Consider the following 17,671-nt stretch of genomic DNA (forward strand, 5'->3'; position numbering starts at 1 on the left):
AAATTGGTGTAAAACAGCTAGGACTCTATTCGTCTACTTAAAAACAGGTCTAGCAACAATAAAGCGAAGAAACTGATGTTTTCAATATAGGCGTGTCATGTAATCATGTTAAATGATGACAAAAAACGAGCCATCTAAATCAAGAAGGATTCCACAAAGTAGGAAATATCATTTAGTCCTAGAAATAATATATTAGAGAGAGTCTAGTCCAGTTGACTCAGTCATGTGTATGTTTGATCCTTTTTGAAAAAATATATTATAGTTTGGTCCTAGAAATTATAATTTGGTCCTATGATGACGTCATGAGTGATGTAATTGTCATTGTGTGGTGACAGAAATATCCTTTTGGGACCACATATATAGGAAAAAATCCTAGAAAATATCTTATTTTTATTTTTACATTTTCTCTCTTTCTGTTTTCAGATCTAGTTTGTTTCTCTCCATTTTTTTCTTTTTCTTTTCTGCTACTTTTTTTTTCCGATGAAGACGGTGGTGATTTGATCTGTTGTTGTTGTTGTTGAAAGAAGACGATGGGGATGATGTTTCGATGAAGACGATGGTGTTGGTGTTATTGTTGAAAGAAGATGATGGAGATGATTTTTGTTGATGTTTCAGATCTACTTTCTCTTCTTGTTTTTTTTTTGATGAAGATGATGGTGTTGAAGTTGAAGAAGATGACAGAGATGTTGTTGTTTGTTTATGATGTTGTTGTTTATGTTGTCAAAGAAGATGACGAAGATGTTATTGTTCGTTAATGATGTTGTTGTTTATGATATTATTGATGAAGTTCATTGTTGTTGTTGAAGATGACGAAGAATTTATTTCTGCTGCTGTTGAAGATGATGATGCTGCAGTTCATTCCATAAATGAAATCTGTTTTTTTAGGTTTTTATATGGAGTTCATTTTCTTGAATAAACTCTGTTTTTTTAGGTTTTTATATGGAGTTCATTTTCTGGAGTGAACTCTGTTTTTTTAGGTTTTTAAATGGAGTTCATTTCTGGAATGAACTTTGTTTTTTTTAGGTTTTTATACGGAGTTCATTTCATAAATGAATTCTGTTTTTTTAGGTTTTTATATGGAGTTCATTTCTGGAATGAACTACAATTGGGACCGAGATGTCCTAAAACTACGAAGATGAGGACCGAAACGTCCTTAAACTACGATGAGGACCGAAATTGGCAGAATTTTTCAGAAAAATGTTTGTGAAAGCTCAGTTTAAATTTCTTTTGTCCAAGATGGGCATTCGTGATCTCCATGCTCCATCTTGAGGGAGGGTATTAGGAAATAAAATAAGAGACTATAATTAGGAGATATTTTAGATTATTTTGAGTTATATTAGGAATTGAATATCTTGAGAACCATGTCTTGTGTCTCTTGTGATTGTATAAATAGCTTGAAGGATTAATGAGAAAGAAACACCAAGATTATTATCAATATAATCGTTTAATGCTTGCGCGTTTATGCTCTCCTCTCTCTTGCTCGATCCTTTACAGAGCCTTTTGGTACAATTCTCAATAGTTTCCATACATTTAATTCTGGCAGGCTTGGGCTAAGGAAGGTCTTCTTAGAGAGAAAAATAAAGAATATTGTGTCCTTTGGGTATGATTTTCTAGCATCTTTGAAAGATTTCTCCCAGTTTTGGCTTTCTTAATATTCAATTACCATGTTAATCTTAAGACGGATTTTCTTTGTCTTGGTAACCAAGTTGGTTTAGCAACACCAACAGATGAGCTCATTTTTTAAACTGTATTTTCATATATAATAATACTAATGCCAAACCAAGAACATGGGTTCTCAACATTTTGATTCCTATATTTAGATAAATGTTTTCGTCTAATTTTATATTCCCTAATAATAATGCTTCCTTATGATCATTACAGAAAACACGCAGTTTAATAAATAAGTGGATGCTATCAAGGATTTTCTTGCAAGCACTTTGTTTTACCCTGTCTGAGGCTGTGGCTGGTTAGTCCCTTTAATCACATTATACGCTTTACTTAATCCTTTTATAAACCTCTTGATCTATACACCAAATTTATTTTTATTTGAGTATTGATAAACCTAGGTTGTAGTTGTTGAAAGCTTACGACCACTATTGTAAAACAGTGTACCACTTAAGTTTTTGGTTAGGGAGTTGGTTTCTGCGGATGAGAAGCTTCGCGCTCCAGTGGCTAGATTATCTAGTATGCCTTCTATTTTCAACCAATGATACCAGCGGAACAAGACACTACATTTTGTTCTCGTTAACTCTTAAAATGATCTGTTTTACTTAGTACCTAGTAATTTGGCAACTAGATAGTAGAATGCCTTGGATTCACCCGAACATGTCTAAGAATGTGGTCGTTGTTATATAAAATGAAACGGTTATTTTTGTAACAGATGAATGAAATGGAAGTCGTGAAATAAAGATTTTTTCACTGATTAACAGATTCAATTTGGTTGATATGAAATTAAGAATTTCTTTTTACTACTGTGTTTTAAATGTAATTGTTGTCTAACGTATACATAGTTGTATACATATTGATTATTTTTGTTTACTTGAAGTTAAGTGACTCTTTATGAACTAGGGTGTATACAAACTAGCAGACATATGAAAAAATGACTCCATAAATATGAAAAAAAATATTACTCCATAACCTTATGGTTGTGTAAATAAATAGGGTGTACAAACTGTTGCATGTGTGTAAAAAATGACTCCGTTAGCTTATGCATGCGTAAATAACTAGGGTATACAAACTGGTGTACATACCCAAAAATGACTTCATAAGCTTATGCTTGCATAAATAATTAAGGTGTACAAACTGGTGCACATATGAAAAATTTACTCCATAAGTTCATACTTGCATAAATAACTTGGGTGTACAAATTGGTGCACATGTGAAAAAATGTTTTCATAAGCTCATAAAATTAGTTACTGTGAAGCATTCCATGTGAGAAGTTCCTTGAAGCACATGGGAACTCTTGGCTGGGAGGAAAGAAATCGGTGAACACATTTATGTTATTTGCATGGTTCCCCAATCCATTGGGTTATGCTGTAAGTTCTGTAACTACCGTAAGTTCTGTAACTCTTTCCAATTCACTTTTCTTAATTTAACGTCCGTTCTAAAGAGCATCGATAAAATATTAACGTTTTGTTTTGCTAATGTGCATAAAAAAATCTCATGTGTTTTAATTTTTCCATTCAATTTGCATGTTGCACAGCTTGAACGATATGTCAGGAATAATGAAGCAGATGCCACCATTTCCAGTGAAGATGAATGAATATCTAGCCAACTCCATACTCCCAAGGTCGTCCTTGTCCATGCATTGATAACAATAACCATAAGATATCAACTCTTGTCTCCTTGATTTTTTGGTTGGAGCTCTAGCTTTACCTTTATATATGCCAATCATTGTGTTGGTGGATTGATTTCCTTAGCAATATTGGTATGTACCCTCCTTTAGCAACCATGAATACTTCTACAACATTTTAGATTGATTCATTTCTTCTAGATTGTTCCTACATTTTTAGGTACTTTAAATTTTGAAATGAATTCCACAGTTGATGCTAAGGTTTTTAATGTCAACAGAGTTATACACACGTTGATTCTTAATATGTACATAATTGTACACATGTTCATTATGATCTGGGTATACAGTTGTACACCTGCTGATCGTTAATGTGCATATAAGTTTGATTATGGGATTATTTTTCTTTTGTTCGCTTGTAGGTCCTGATGATAATAAGGAGATTATTTAGGAGATATGAGGGATGGAATCCAGTTCATCCAACTAGTGGAGCATTTTGGGGGTATGGGATTAGGGATTGGATGTGGTGTTGGTTGGGTACTGGTTTTGGTCCTGAGGTTATTGGTTATGTTGGTGCTGACTGCGGTGTTGGGTCTAGTGTTGGTACAATTTTCCTGGCGTTGCCATTGGTCTTCCTGCTATTTTCCTTATTGAATCTCCATACGAAGGTACATTTCTCTTCTTCAAGTTACAACACTTAGCGTACATGACTTTTGTAAAACACAATTCTTAATGTGTACATATTGGTACACCTATAATATTAGTATACATTGTTGTACACACATGACATAAATTACAGGTATACTGTTTCCAAGGATTACAAACTACTTTACATATCAACCGGTGACAGTAGAGTGAATTGTTTCCAAGGAGTAGTGGTCGTGGTTGAAGATTTATGTGATTTAGAGGTTGAAGACCGTCAAAGAATGACAAACAAGAGTTGTAAAACTTTATGTTAGGGTATGAAGTAGGCTTGTTATTTTGAAAAATGTTTTTGATGTGGTTTTAATAGAGAAGAACAAAGAAGAAAATGGATCGAGTGTGCTGATGTTATAGGTTCGAATTTCTGGTAAAGCATTAGTATTGTATGCTTCCCCAACGAACCACAAGCGATCCTGAACCCTGCCTTTGCGTTCTTCAGTCCATTCATGCGACATGTGCAACTCCAAAACTAATCAAGTAAGGTACACAAGAAATTTCCTACACTAATCAATTCTTTGTTGATATCTAGTTTTTGTCATGTTTTAACTTGCCAACTCTGCAATTCTTAGTTGGTTACTTGAATACGCCTAATATGTATTTTCTTATTTGCTGTGTGGTAACTACTTATCCGGTGTATTTTCTTGTACACCAGTTGTGTTTTCCTGGGAGTTATGTAGTGAGGAAGATAATCTTAACTTTCTTTGAATGATTATTTGTATTTCAGATATAGGTAAGTCGAATTTACTCTTTCGATTTGACTAGGAATAAGTTCAGTCTCGAAACCAAGTTGTTGCGTGGGCTACTAGGAGTTTGAAAGTTGAAGTTAAAATAAGCAAACTGATAGGGTGTAGAATACATCCTATTTATTATCTATTGTTTATGCTTTCTCTGCTATTTTTCTTGTAAATTATGTATTTTACGCATGTTTTTGAGTTATTAGGTATTTTGGAGTCGCACTGAGGAAAAGAAGAATAAATCACCCAATTTGTGCGAAATGGGCAATATTGTCATTTCATAGGCGACTCATTTAATGAAGAATTTTCTAGACTCATCTAGACTCATGGGTTTGAATAATTGGGCTTGGATTTGGAAAGAGAAGATGGAAGATTTGAGAAAGACTTGGATTTGGAAGTTGAGATACAAAGGGAAAGTGGTGTTATTATGGAATGAGGATTCTGTTCCTAAGAGGATTTCTAGGAAATTGAATCCTATAAATAGAGAAGTTCTTTACACAATTTTTACACACCTTTTACACACACAACACTTATCTTTTCTTTATTCTTTGTGTGAACTTCTTAGCATGAGTAGCTAATTTTATTGATTGAGGATGAATTCCTAGTTCTTGATATGTTTTGAGTTTTTTTTTAAATCTACTTTGAAGTTTTCACATGATTATCGTTTGTTTTTACTAATAGGAATGTTTATACATTCATGGTTGATTGATAGGTCGTTTAGGATGCATACTAAATTGATTTGTTAATTGATCTAAATCTAGTGAAAGTTAGGGGATAAGTAATCGTTTCTTGACTCTTTACATAAGTAGCAAACACGAGACCTTGCGGAGGGATTACGTTGAGCAATTGTGTGTGGAAACAACGTTAGCAAGTAGACCTTGAGCTAAGAGTCTAACTACTAATATAAACCTAATAAATTCATAAATCTTAATGCGTTTTAACTAAACTACATCTTGAGTGAGCTATTACTAGGTGGTTTGGTGAATAGAATCTGGTAGTCGAGAACTTCCGTATCTGGTGATACTAGGGATTTAGGGGTTTAGCACTGAGCTAGCTGCTTTACCTACGGTTGGTGATAATCTGTGACTAATAAAAAGTGAAAAAGAACATAACTTGAATCATTGTTTTGCAACGAAGAAGGATTCCCTGATCTAATCTCTCTTATTGATTTCAACTTTATCTTTTTAATTGCTTTGTTTATTCTTTTACTTTATAAAATCTAAAACCCCCCTTTTTTGTGACATTATAAGACAACTAAAACCTCTTGCTCCTCGTGGGAACGATTCTTACTATCTCTATATTACTTGTTAATTAGTGAGAAAAATATTAATTAATTTGTTGTGGTTACGACACGCATCAAATTTTGGCGCCGCTGCCGGGGAGCAGCGGAGCAGCTTTAGTTGTTTTTATTTTCGTTTTATTTTTGTTTTTAACTTTGTTTTCTAGATTTTTTATTTCAGGTACCAGTTTTCCATGTACGGTGGACAAGAGCAACATATTACAACAATCAATACGGTTTTCAACCTCAACATTATGGCAACTTCCAACCATCTTTAGGATACAATCAAAACCAATCTTTTGGCTATGATCAATTTCCTACAAAACCTTATGGATATTCTCATACATATCAACAACCTTGTAGTAGGTATGTAAGTCAAGCACCAAGGTGGGATAAGTCTACTTCTAAATGGCTTCATTCGAGTTGTATGCAAATTATGAAAGAATTGCAAGATATGCGACAAATACTAGACCAACTTGACCGTGATAAAAAGAACGTCGCACAAACCAATTTCTGCAACTCTTTTTCTTATCCGACTCTGGATCGTAGTTATGATCATTCACCCATTCAAAGGGAAGAGTCTGGGAAAGAGAACCTATTGTAGTCAACGGTGGTAAGCGTGTGAACGTCAAGAAACTTGCACAGAAATTATACAAGTTGGAAGATGATGGAACCTCGGAAGAGCTTGTCGCAGAAATTAGTAGGACCATTCATATGGAACTTAAACGACGTCTGGATAAAGTTTATGAAACCGATGAAGATTCTTATTATGGTGAGTCTGAAAGTGAAGATGATTGTCTTGAAAAGGACCAACCTTTGGAGACTTTTGATGACGCTAGTGCAGCCTACTCGAGCCTTGATCTTAATAATGATCAATCACCTATTCAAAAGGTAGATCTTGAGGAAGATGCAATTAGTTCTTTTAAAAAATTCCTTAGGGAAAGAAATGAGTCCGCGGTAGTGTATGAGCGTTGCAACAATGAGGAAGTTATTCCAACTCCGGATCATAATAAGGATCCTTCACTTATTCAAAAAGAGGAGATTGGGTGTGACTTACCTATTGTTATAAACGGTGTAACACCCTCACAAGATCTTACAATTTATACCGATGAAAATCATTTTAGTGAATGGCCCGATTCCGATGATGAGAATGTTGAAGAGATGATGCTAGAGGATGAAACCAAATTCATTGATTTTGTGGAAGACCCAATTGAACTTGCCAATGATTTTAATGATGCCGAGACTTTGGTTAAGGTAGAAAACGACGAAGAATGGTTGCAAGGTTTGATAGAGGACCACGATATACAAGAGGTAAGTAATTCACATGAATATTTTAAAGATGAAGAGGATTCCGTAATACAAGAAATTGTGCAAGGTTTGTCAAACCCTTTGCATATTGATTCTTCTCCTTTACCTCTTATTGGTTTGAATGTATGTGCTTCGAAAGTATTTTTGGATGATTTTGTTTCTAGATATCCACCATTGGAAATACTTGATGCTAACACTATGCAGGTTTGCCAAGAGGAATACATGGAAGTTCCCAAATTCTATATTCTTTATGCACTTCCCAGTGTGGACAAGACTAAGTGTGGGGGAAATTTCTATCGAGCGATAACATTATTATTATTTTCTTGTGCTAACATTTGTATGGAGTTATTGTTTGAAAAACAGGTATTGTGGGTGGATCCCCAAATTTTCAGATTGTTAGTATATGGGGAGTGAATCTTACAAGAAACCAAGTCGGGCCGTCGACTTTAAAACAAGCGCTAAATGGGAGGCAACCCATAGGTTTTGTATTTCTTATCCTTTTACTTTTTATTTTCTTTTTGTTTTGTTTATTTATTTTTTCTTGTTCCATATCATACTAGGATTTCCCACCTTGACTTTACTTGGATGATTCAATTACATTGAGGACAATGTAAGGTTTAAGTGTGGGGGAGTGGTTAAGCATATTTAAAAAAAAAATTGCATACAACCTCCAACTTTTAGAGATTTTAGAGTCACTAGCATACTTCTAAGTATGTTTACATTGAGAATTCTGACCGACATAACTGAACTTGGAAGGGTTAGGGAACTACTTTCGGATTTCTTGCTTGTTAGAGTGTTAAATAATGGATTTAATCATGCCGGTGATGCAGATTAGGAGCAGGGAGAAATGCGTTATTAGAGTAGCTGATCAATCATTAGTGGAGACTACCCTATTTATATCATGCGAAGCACCGAACAGATTTCTTTATAAATAACTAAAGAGCTTTCTTTTGAGTGTGTGTCACCGTACGTTAATTCAGCGTAGAATGGTGAGATACCAACCTCCCACCAATAGAAGCACTACTATTTGATCTCTTGAGTGCTAATTTTGTCAATCATGAGGGTGACGTCTATAGATGAAAGCCTCCTTCTTGTAGTTCGATTTGCAGTTAGCACCATTCTCTCTATCGACAACAACAGATCCATAGAAACACCATCATCATCAACAAGAGCGACATAAAAGTCTACAAGGAAAGTTGAAAACGTTCAAGGTTTACAAGCAATGGAACAAGAAAAGAGTAAATTTATATCCAAGTAAAGCAACATATAATGAGCGGATTTTTATATATACATGTTGAAGACTTACATATAAGGAGCGTAATTTTATATCCAAGTTGAAGACTTATTTACAAGAGCAAAGAAAAGCAAAAGGTGAGGATTATTGAAGTTTATGATTTCGAGACGATACAAGTTGTGAAGAATCAAGCGGTAACGTACTTTTCCCACGACCATGGTTTGTTTTTATTTTCACTTTGTTTTGTATTTTATCTCTCTTGTCTCTAAAAAAAAGTAAAATGAAAAAAAAATGAAAAAAAAAAATGATGACAAGAGAAATTTTTGGTTCTTATTTATTTAATAAGCCGTGGGGAAGAAAAATTTATAAAGAAGTTTCAAGCAACAAGGATTTTTAGGAAAAAGGTTACAAATTGTCAAGGATCTACGAAGTTCGAGAATTTATCATCAATAGTTGAAACCAAAGACGAAGACCAAGAAGATAAAAACGAGGAGCGGAAGACGTTTCTATTGGATGCTGTGAGAGTGGTGTTATTATCATTACAATCAGATGTGAAGGTGAGTAAGTAATCTCATCCTCGATAATAGTGGTTGATTTCCTTTCTTAGAGATCGTCAGAAAAATGGTTTTTCAAAACGTTAAAAGATGTGGGTTTTTAAAATATTTCGGAAGTTGTCCTTCCCACCATTCAACGTGTTGCAGGAATTCTCTCTTCATTCCTACCTGCACACATGTGAGAACCATAAAAGTACGTCCTTTGAGTGCAATTTCATAAACCCTTTTTGGTGAGGCAGAAGTCGAGGCGAAATGCTTATTGACCGCTCTCAAACATGCGTTCTCTCATTATGGTGTGGTTATTTCTCACTCAACATTTAAGAATGAGAATATGTTCTTTAGTATTTCTAACTTCTTATTACTAGCATGCAGAAACTCTATGTCCTCATAACTCTTTGGATGCTTGGGACGCTGGAACGCTTTGAAGTTGTAAGTTTTAGTTTGATTTGCTCGAGGACTAGCAAAGTCTAAGTGTGGGGGAATTTGATAGGGTGTAGAATACATCCTATTTATTATCTATTGTTTATGTTTTCTATGCTATTTTTCTTGTAAATTATGTATTTTATGCATGTTTTTGAGTTATTAGGTATTTTGGAGTCGCACGGAGGAAAAGAAGAATAAATCACCCAATTTGTGCGAAATGGGCAATATTGTCATTTCATAGGCGACTCATTTAATGAAGAATTTTCTAGACTCATCTAGACTCATGGATTTGAATAATTGGGCTTGGATTTGGAAAGAGAAGATGGAAGATTTGAGAAAGGCTTGGATTTGGAAGTTGAGATACAAAGGGAAAGTGGTGTTATTATGGAATGAGGATTCTATTCCTAAGAGGATTGCTAGGAAATTGAAGCCTATAAATAGAGAAGTTCTCTACACAATTTTTACACACCTTTTACACACACAACACTTATCTTTTCTTTATTCTTTGTGTGAACTTCTTAGCATGAGTAGCTAATTTTATTGATTGAGGATGAATTCCTAGTTCTTGATATGTTTTGAGTTTTTTTTTAAATCTACTTTGAAGTTTTCACATGATTATCGTTTGTTTTTACTAATAGGAATGTTTATACATTCATGGTTGATTGATAGGTCGTTTAGGATGCATACTAAATTGATTTGTTAATTGATCTAAAGCTAGTGAAAGTTAGGGGATAAGTAATCGTTTCTTGACTCTTTACATAAGTAGCAAACACGAGACCTTGCGGAGGGATTACGTTGAGCAATTGTGTGTGGAAACAACGTTAGCAAGTAGACCTTGAGCTAAGAGTCTAACTACTAATATAAACCTAATAAATTCATAAATCTTAATGCGTTTAACTAAATTACATCTTGAGTGAGCTACTACTAGATGGTTTGGTGAATAGAATCCGGTAGTCGAGAACTTCCGTATCTGGTGATACTAGGGATTTAGGGGTTTAGCACTGAGCTAGCTGCTTTACCTACGGTTGGTGATAATATGTGACTAATAAAAAGTGGAAAAGAACATAACTTGAATCATTGTTTTGCAAAGAAGAAGGATTCCCTGATCTAATCTCTCTTATTGATTTCAACTTTATCTTTTTAATTGCTTTGTTTATTCTTTTACTTTATAAAATCTAAAACCCCCCTTTTTTGTGACATTATAAGACAACTAAAACCTCTTGCTCCTCGTGGGAACGATCCTTAGTATCGTTATATTACTTGTTAATTAGTGAGAAAAATATTAATTAATTTGTTGTGGTTACGACACGCATCACAAACCTCAGATTTAGGACACTTTTGGTTAAGAATGGTTAGTGTTTTTAATCTTTCGCTGTATGCAAATATTTTGGTTATTTATCAAAAGAGTCATAAACAATTGTAGGGATAATTGGAGTTTGGTACTCCGGTTTAGACCAACACTAGGCTTTGGCCTAACATTTGTCCAACGTTAGGCTTTGGTACCTGGACTATACGTTGACTTAGGTTGACCGTTTATGACCAGACTTTAATAATTTTTTAAAATAAAAATATTGTAAAAATAACGAGTTCACAAATTTATCCTTGAGATGGGTTTCTTCCATGAAACTAGGTCCCTTCTTAATTCTTCTTTCACCGTTCAAACATCACCAACAACTCAATCAGGGCATACTCCATTAATCCCAAGCAATCTTCTAGATCCAGTAATTCAATCATCAGCACCATCTTATACCATCAACATCATCTCTAAGATTCAATCTTCTACAAATTTGACAAAACCCCAACCCCAACCTCAATTCCATTTATGTTCTTCAATTTGAGACAATCGGAACCCTAATTTCTTTCCCTCTGTGCATCAATCAATACTACCAATGGCCGAATCATTGTTCTTCATTAACGGATCTACTAAAATCCCTATTCCATTCTCAATTCACCGTCGTCTCTCAATTTCAGATTCAATTTCATCTTCTCGACTTCAATAGCAGTAGCACTGTCTTTCCCTATCTCAGATTCAATTTCAGATTGAAAATCTTGGTTGCACTTCGTTGCTTCATACCTGCACACAATTCATCAAATAAGCCTAACATACATATAATTCAGCACTTCAATTCACCCTTCATTTATCAACACATATCAATAGCAGCAACAACACCTCCTTTCTCTTCTGGAAATCAAGAGAAGCTCGGATCCATGGTATGTAATCACCATCTTCACCCATTTTCCCATGAATATCAGCTCTTAGATTCAATATCATTTTACATAGATCGAACCCATTCTTCTTAACAATTGTACTTCTACAGCTGCTAACCTTCTCCATCACTTTGAACACAAATTCAATATCATTTTATCACTCTTAACCATAAAGGTTGTATAAGATTCAATCTTCTACAGATTATCCCATAATTATAATTATGTAATCAAGTTAATGATATCAGAAGTAGCAGCTTATTACAAAAATTATTAGTAGGAAAGAAATGTTGCAGCACTATGTGCACTTTCTAATATACTCCCTGATTAGATTACATAGTATAATATTTTTATTTGTTATCTAATATCTCCCAGATTAGATTACACAATATCACTTTTAATCCCACTTGAATTGGAAGAAGTTGCACATGATACTAGCATTTGAATGTCAAACGTTAATTTAGGAGGTATAAGACTGATAACTTGTTGGGACAAAACAAGGTGTATTTTGTTTTTTAGGTTTTTGTATATGTATACAAAGTTGTACATCATTATCATGTCTCATTGATGTACGACCTGTTTGATGGGTATTTCTTAGTTGGTTTTTGTAGATGTCTACATAATTATACACCATTGTCCAGTCTCATTGATGTACAACCTTTTTTTTATGGGTATGGATATTGTATTTTTTATGTTTTTGTAGATGTCTACATAGTTGTACACCATTGTCCTGTCTAATTGATATACTGCACAATCTAATGTTTATGTATGTTTGATTTTCTAAGTTTTTGTAGATGTGTACATAGTTGTACACCATTGTCCCGTCTTCTGGATATACGGCATGTTCTATGGGTATGGATGTTGAATTTTGTAGGTTTTTATAGATGTGTACATTGTTGTATTCCATTCTCCCGTCTCATTGATATATGGACTGTTCTATGGGAATTTATGTTGGATTTTCTAGGTTTTGGTAGATGTGTACGTAGTTGCACACCATTGTACCGTTTCATGGATATATTACATATTCTGTATAAGTATTAGAATTGCAATTGTTTAGTAATTCACTGTACTGGGATGTTTTGAAGCCATATTAAGTTTGTGCAGTTAGGCCAAAAGGGATTAAATCAGTAACTGATTAACTTTTTACTTTATTCATTTTCTTGTTTTGTCACTTATGTGGTTGTTAATGCAAGGTTAATCACTTATTTTTCAAGCTGCGAATTCGTATGTTTATTGTTTTGTCCTTGATACAGGTTAACTGCTAAATCAACCTCTACAAATCCGACTACTAATTAATTAGAGCTTGGCTTGATTAATAGTTCTGATAGTCTGTGTATACTAGAGTGGTTGTTGGCTATCAAGGATGTTGGATTTTCTTGATTTTTGCATGTGTACATAGTTATATATTAGTGTAAATTAAAAAAATTAAAAAATGAGAATAATATAGTCATATGGGTACTCTTTTTATAGCACTCGGAAAGAGCTTTCCGAATATATCAAGTTTGCGAATTTGGGACAAACAGTTCAAAAGATAAATTGTTTTTTAAATATTTTTATGTTAATTAAAATTGCTGACATCATCATAAGTCATTGTGGATTAAACTGCAAATATTTGGAATAAATTGTAAAAGATAAGGTTATTAGTGTACTTTCCCATATTTTGAATTAATTTGTACCTAGTTGATTCGGGCTGGACTAAACCGTAATTTTGAACTGACTTTTGGACTAAACCGTATTTTTACCTTCCACAAATGTATCTATGCAATGAGAAAAGGGACACATATATGGTACGTGCATATGAATTATGAATATATGATGCGCTGGATCGAACAACAGGGAAAAATTGGAAACTGAGAAATCGTGTCAAATATTGTGAGAGAGGGATTGCAGACGATCCTTCCTTTATTTTAGAGTGAGCAAGATAAATAGAGATATCAAGGATTTTAACAATGCAATCAGTCCACGTCTCCGATCATGATTTCAATTAGGATCATCAAATAAGGTTAAAGACTTAAAATCTTAGTATTTTAATTTCTAAGAAAAACAAATCCAAGAAGATTAATACCATTAAGAAAGAAAGAGCAACATGATTAATTCTTAAAAACAAAAAAGGGTCGAACTCCTAAGTTGGGTTCGATTCCCGCCCTGATCAAAAAAAAAAAACTTACTTCTTCCGAAAACAAATACCTAAAAAAATAATTACAATAGCCTTTTCAACTTAGCCTAAATCATCATCATCTCCACTAATTGTTGGTTAAACTTCAACATAGAAGTCACTAACAAGCTGGTTAGGACAAGATTAGGAAATTGATGTAATCCTAAGGGAATTATAAGTCATATAGTTCTAAGAAAAGGAAAGACATGTAATAAGGTAATAGGACTAGGAAAAGGAATTCATAGTTCTATATATATATGATCACCAAAGTTATGGTTGATCATATGAGCAAGATTAGAGATTGTGTTTAGTTTTGAGAGATTTTCTAAACATCAATAAAGAGAGTTATCTTTATATAAGCTAAGTTTCATCTTGCAGTTTCCATTAATTGGTATCAGAGCTTGTTTCTGAGCCATGGAAAACGAAACCACCATTGTGGGTGCAAAACAGTTCACGCCACCATCAATACAAGTTCCAATCCTAAACGCCACAAACTACACAGTATGGGCCATGAGAATGAAGGTACTGATGAAAATCTACAAAGTTTGGGAAACAATTGATCCTGGTACATTGGACCCAGACAAAAAAAATGTTGCCGTTGGATTACTCTTTCAAGCAATACCAGAATGTCTTGTTCTACAAGTTGGTGAACAGGAAACTTCAAAGAAAATTTGGGATGCAATAAAGGCACGTAATCTCGGAGCTGATCGAGTTAAAGAAGACCGTCTACAAACCTTAATGTCTGAATTTGAAAGAGTGAAGATGAAAGACACTGATACTATTGATAGCTTAGCAGGAAAGCTATCAGAGATAGCCTCAAAAGCTGCGTCACTTGGACAATCCATTGATGAAGATAAACTGGTAAAGAAGTTTCTCAATAGTTTACCAAGATCCAAGTATATTCATATCATAGCTTCTCTCGAACAAGTATTAGATTTAAAGAAGACTAGCTATGAAGATATAATTGGAAGATTGAAAGCATATGAAGAGAGAATCCTTGATGAAGAAAACAATAGAGAAACTCAAGGAAAACTCTTGTACAAAAACTCTTACCAACAAAACTCTGCGACAAGAGGAAGAGGTCGTGGAAGAGGTGGTAGAGGAAACAGAGGCCGAGGAAGGGGAGGAAGGTTTAACTCACAAGATAGAACAACAAGTCAGAATGATCAAAACCAAGGGAAAGAAAAGAAGGATAGATCAAACATTATTTGTTACAGATGTGATAAACCAGGACACTTCTCCTCTGTATACCCTGAAAGAATACAAAAGATGGAAGAAACAAACAAGAATGAAACAAGGGAAGCAGATACAACTCTTTTCATGCACGAAGTTGTCTTCTTAAACGAAGGGAAACTAATACCAAAGAACTACGAATCAAAGGATGGAGAAGAAGGAATCTGGTATTTAGATAATGGAGCCAGCAATCACATGACTGGTAAGAGACACTACTTTTCTGAACTCAATGAGAAAATCAAAGGACAAGTGAAGTTTGGGGATGGATCTTCTGTAGAAATTGAAGTGAAATGATCAATTCTATTTCAGAGCAAGACCGGAGAACAGAAGCTTGTCACAAACATCTACTTCATCCCAAACTTACAAAGAAACAATCTAAGTTTAGGACAAGCTACAGAAGTTGGATGTGATGTTAGAATGCGACAAGATTATCTAACAGTTCATGACCCAAGTGGAAGACTTTTAGTTAGAGTCTCACGTTCACATAATAGACTCTACAAGATAAGTCTCATGATTGGAAGGCCATTGTGTCTGAATATGAGACTGGAAGATCAGACATGGAAGTGGCATGCAAGATTAGGACACATAAGCTTTAGAACTTTAAAGGCAATGTCTCAGAACAAGATGGTTCGAGGGCTACCACAGGTAAACGATGAATCAAGGATATGTGAATCATGTTTAGTTGGGAAACAAACGCGTCAAGGTTTTCCAAAAGCAACAACATTCATATCCTCAAAGCCTTTAGAGCTTCTTCATGCTGATTTATGTGGTCCTATTACATCACAAACCCTTGCAAATAACAAATACATATTTGTTATTATAGATGACTTCTCAAGATATATGTGGTCTATTCTTATGAACGAAAAAAGTGAAGCATTTGACAGATTCAAAGCTTTCAGAAATCTAATAGAAAAAGAGTTAAAAGAGGAGGTCAAAATGCTTAGAACTGATAGAGGAGGAGAGTTCACTTCCTTAGAGTTCAACAAGTTCTGTGAGTCAAATGGAATCAAAAGGAAACTCACAGTACCATATACACCACAACAAAACGGAGTGGTGGAGAGGAGAAACAAGACTCTAATGGAGATGACAAGAAGTTCTTTAAAGGCTATGCAGGTACCTAATTATCTATGGGGAGAAGCTGTACGACACTCCACATACCTAATAAACAGGATACCTACGAAAGCTCTGAAAGACATGAATCCATATGAAAGTTTGCGAAAGAGAAAACCAAACATAGATCATTTAAGAGTGTTTGGTTGCAAAGCATACGCAAAAGTTGATTCTGCAACTCTTAAGAAACTGGATGATCGACCTCAGACTCTTGTGAATCTAGGAATTGATCCTGGATCCAAAGCTTACAGATTATTCAATCCAACAACGAAAAGAGTGATAGTGAGTCGAGATGTGGTATTCGATGAAAAAGCAAACTAGAACTGGAAAGAAACTAATGATGGACCAAGTAGGGATCCAGGAATGTTTCACATGAGATGGGGTCAAGTAATTTATGAAGGCGAAGGACCCATAATCATCAATACAAATTGAAACAATGATGTTAATCAAGAAAAAGAAGAGAATAATGAAAACACTGAGAATAACGAAGAAGTAGAAGAAGAAGAAGAAGAAGAAGAAGAAGAAGAAGAGGAGATCTTTGAAATAACTCAACCCATTCCACTGCGAAAATCAACAAGACAGATACAAAAGCCACATTATCTGGAGGATTATGTTCTTCAAGCTGCAGAAGAATGTGAGATTGTGCTACTTTCTGTTAATGATGAACCAAGGAATTTTCAGGAAGCAAAGGTCTCGACTAAATGGACACAAGCATGTAGAGAAGAAATTATTTCAATCAACAGAAACAAGACTTGGTTTCTAGTTGATAAGCCAGGTGGGGTAAAAGTGATTGGTTTTAAGTGGATCTTCAAAATAAAACGGAATGCTGATGGTACTGTCAACAAATATAAGGCAAGACTTGTAGCTAAGGGATACGTTCAAGAATCAGGCATAGACTTTGATGAAGTTTTTGCACCAGTTGCTAGACTATAGACAATTCATCTCTTAATAGCAGAAGCAGCATCAAACTCATGGGAAATTCACCACTTAGACGTTAAGACAGCATTCTTACATGGTGAATTGCGAGAAGATGTGTATGTTGAACAACCAGAAGGTTTTGAAGTAAAAGAACAAGAGCATAAGGTTTACAAGTTATCAAAAGCTCTATATGGTCTAAGACAAGCTCCTCGAGCCTGGAATACAAAGTTAGATCAAATCTTAAGAGAAATCAGATTTGTTAAGTGCTCTAAAGAAACATCAGTATACAGAAGAGAAGAAAAGGGAACGCTTCTTGTGATTGCAGTCTATGTAGATGATCTATTTTTGACTGGCAACTCCCTTAAGGTGATCAATGAGTTCAAGAGAGAAATGTCATCAAAGTTTGAGATGTCAGACCTCGGAAAACTCACTTATTACCTTGGCATAGAAGTCCATCAAGGAGTAGATGGGATTCAGATTAAACAAGAAGCTTATGCAAGGAGAATTCTGAAAGAAGCAGGACTTGA

Source organism: Papaver somniferum, chromosome 4, assembly GCF_003573695.1.
Source record: "Papaver somniferum cultivar HN1 chromosome 4, ASM357369v1, whole genome shotgun sequence".
In the NCBI taxonomy this organism is placed as follows: Eukaryota; Viridiplantae; Streptophyta; class Magnoliopsida; order Ranunculales; family Papaveraceae; genus Papaver; species Papaver somniferum.